At 35.8% G+C, this 3,672-nt stretch overlaps 1 long non-coding RNA gene across 1 annotated transcript; it reads right to left on the bottom strand.

The window, feature by feature from the left end:
• LOC110390212 lies at window positions 1,007-3,672 on the bottom strand. The gene is made up of 3 exons (XR_002433635.1): window positions 3,573-3,672; window positions 2,996-3,130; window positions 1,007-1,123 (listed from the first exon to the last, which is right to left on the bottom strand). It is a non-coding gene; the product is annotated as an uncharacterized LOC110390212 (long non-coding RNA).

Raw genomic sequence — 3,672 nt, 5'->3', positions numbered from 1 at the left:
GTTCCAAATATACAGTTTAACCATTCTATGATTCTATGAATATAAACACAGCCATATTAAGTTAAAACCACTACCACTCTAGAGGTAAAATCTCATGAAAGCCAATCCTGTCCTTTGAGGCTACTCTCCATGATAACCTCTTGGCTGCACTATGTTATATGTTGCTATTCAGAAATTTAGGTGTTAATTTCTTTTAAATCTTCAGAAAGTATTACAACCAGTACAGGTTGCAGCAAAAGTCACCTTATTAGGGATAAGTGCCAAGAATACCATTGATTGTCTTGGAAAAAAAAGTCTTAGAGCCTTGGAAGTTCTGAAGGAGAAGGCTATTGTCATAGTTTCAATAGCACTCCAGTTTGTTTTAATTAGAATCAGAGAATCATAGAATCCTTAGAGGTGGAAGGGACATCTGAAAGCCATCTAGTTCAACTCCCCTGCAGTGAACAGGGAGACCACAGCTAGGTCAGGTTGCCCAGTGCCTCATCCAGCCTTGCATTGAAAGTCTCCAGGGACGGACTGTTAATCCTCATTTTAGCAATAATTAAGCATCATACAGTCTAATGTATATATTAACATTTTAAAACACTAATACATATTTAACATAGAGTCTCCTTATAAATGGTAAGCAAAAGGCAGCAGACATAAAAGACAAGAAATTTTTAAGTGTTTTAATTCTTGGCAACTTTTGAAATCCTTGGAAAACAGACGTAAGAATACTTTAAGTATTCGAACTATTAAGTGGGTGTAAGTTAATTGCTTAAAAGTCACAAGTAAATTGGAATGCAGATGCTTAACCTCTTAAAGTTCCAGCTACCAGAATAGTGACAGACAGCCTTACTGTCACAGGAGGTGAAACCACTCTTCCCTCCCTCTGTAGCCTACCTGCTGATGATTGCTCCTAAATCCTTAATTGGAGACCTTAGAGAGAGATGTATCAGCCATCACTTCTCATGGTTTGATTTTATCTTTCCAAGTGGTTCATAATAGAGATTATTTAGTCTTTTCTTACTCACCAGTGTAGAAGCTCCAGAAGAAGTTCTTGTTCTGTAGTAGTGTTTGGAAACTGCTCTAACAATTTTAAAAGCAGTAACTCAGAGGCAAATCTGTACTATGTGATCTGAGCCTATCATGAGAAAAATATAAGGAGATATAGCAAAAGTTATGATATTTTTTCAGTCCTTTTTCGGACTTCACACAGAAAAAGGCTAGGCAAAGATTACTTAACACTTCAAAAAGAATAGAAGCAAAAACAATGAAAACGTGTGAACTAAAACATTAAAACTTTTGAGTTTATTTTATGTTTGACACTAGTCTAGAATTAAAAATTATATCAAAAACATCTGCAGTATGATTGAAAGACAGTAGAAGAACACTGAAAACTAAGAGTTTTTCTATTCTTTTAAGATAAAGTGCTATAACAGTTGAGTGTCTGTAGTAATGGTTATCACTTCATTTCCAGCACTTACCAGAGTAACCATGCCTAGTTATACCACTTATGTGTTGGAAATAAATATATTATTTGATTTATATCCACGTAGAAATGAGAAAACTATATAGCCTTGGTCTTTAAAACTCCTCCCATTCTGCAGAGAACATCCTAACTTACAGATGAATTACACTGAACAAGATTACATTTCTCTCCATCTGTGATTTCGATTTTTAAAACCAAAGCAAAATATATTTCTCTTTAGAATGACAGGGGGGATGTGAACCTCAGTCACTGCTTTATTTTTTTTTCTTAACCATTAGGGTGTCGGGAAAGATAGTCCATCTTGCACTTAGGAAGAGTGAAATATATAATCTCATAGTGAAGAATTCCATCTACCTACCATTAACTCATGATCTGTAAAGGCTGGTAAACATAAAAGATAATGTAAAATTTAAAAAACAAACACAAGGAAATCCTTTAAATGCTTCTTCTTTTATTTTTGGCAGTAAAAGAGGTAATGATAAATACGTGCACTGGTTTTTTGTTTTGAAGTCTGATTAGGACAGAATTCTCACTTCCATATTTATCATAGAGAAAACCCTCTATTTACAGGAATGATTGAGATGCGGGATATGGAGGGATTTTTGAACACCTTTAGCAACTGTCTTTCATAACCAGCTGGAATTCCTAGTCACCTTCAGCAAAGAAAATATTTCCCCCCTTAAAGGGAAATTTGTCCATCAACATTCTTTTCCCTCTATAGTCATCAAGAGTGTAAGGTGTATTTCTGATATCAGCGCTCAGTTTATTCTGTGCTTGGAGTAGTGAGTTCTTCATGTGTTTTGTCGCAAACCAGGAAACAGCCTTCCAAAAAGAATCAGTGACACAGTGTGTTTGAACTTCGGCAAGGAAGCGAGAACACACTGCACATTCAGAGACCTCATGTGGAGGAGGAAGACTTGTAAGTGTGGAGCAAAAAAATGCTGGAAAACTGTGGAAGACATGATGGAGGAGAAAGTATTTGTTACATGCATGTTAGTCCTTTGTGTTCAAAACATGGTTTTGAGCATACTTTGTCAAGTCTTCTGCTAAGAGCTACTCCAGCTCATGCCAGAAGAGGGGGGTCTTCTCTTTCCCGGAAACTACGTGGGCAAAATAACTTTTTGTCTGGAGTAGGTCTACACTTATTTTCAATCTGCTCAGACTGAACCATTTCTTGAAAAAATGTCTTAGCATTCCAGGTGTGACTTATGAATAAAAGCACCTTCACTAAGACTCTATGCTTACACATGTGTACATTTTGCTTTTCCATAACAAAATTTACAACACAGCACCAGCCTTACCTTCATTAGAATCAACTTTATATTAAAGCTGGTGTTCTGATTACAAGCTAAAAAGGAACTGAGAAAATAAGAAATGAAGTATGTGCTTTGGTGCCAAGACAACAGAGTGAATTGTAGCCTTCCTGAAGGCTATTTTATTAGATTATATGTTTAATCCTGATTTATTTATTTTTTTAATGTTGCATAACTAACACCACCGTTGCTATTATCCTCTTACAAATACCTGGTATGGCAGTGCTGAAGAATGTCTGATTCTTTTTCAGTCCGGACTTCTGAGGATATAGGTTTTGAGGAAGCATTTTTGAACGAAGAGGAAGGTTCATCACTATTTTTTTCTTACAGAAGTATGCAAAGATATCTACAGGTGCAATAAAAAAAAGAGTAGAATGAATGGAAAGCAGCAAAGTACTGTGTAGTTAATGCAGATTGTTTATAATAATCTTAAAGAGTAAGAAAAGAGAGAGAGATCTAAAGTGTCTGAGTTTAAGAGCTATTTGAGTACCATTGCAGAGGCTCAAGAAAAGAGAGGGATGTGATCAGATCACCTCCAGAGTACAACAGCAATAGTGCTGTGAAATAACCGATCTGAATAACCATGTTCATTTCTGATCCATGACCTGATGATCCACAATAGCACAGTTATGCATATGGCAGTTTATTTTATGGTCAAATATAAAAGTGGTTTGGCTACTTCAGCTATTTTTTTTTTTTTAATCCAAGTAAATTCTCAAACAACATTGGAGCTTACAAATACGCAACAATCATTTCTGTAAAATTTGCTATAAACTAGGAGTAACTACCTGGGCTCTTAGAATGGTAAACTGCCACCACCATTGCTAATACAGGAAGGAGGTCCTTGGAGATGTAATTAAAAGTCTAAAGAGGAAACTGTCACACTGT

The sequence above is a fragment of the Numida meleagris genome, chromosome Z (assembly GCF_002078875.1).
Source record: "Numida meleagris isolate 19003 breed g44 Domestic line chromosome Z, NumMel1.0, whole genome shotgun sequence".
NCBI lineage: Eukaryota > Metazoa > Chordata > Aves > Galliformes > Numididae > Numida > Numida meleagris.
Note: the sequence above shows the minus strand (reverse complement) of the source record. Positions and strands in the feature narration are given on the sequence as shown.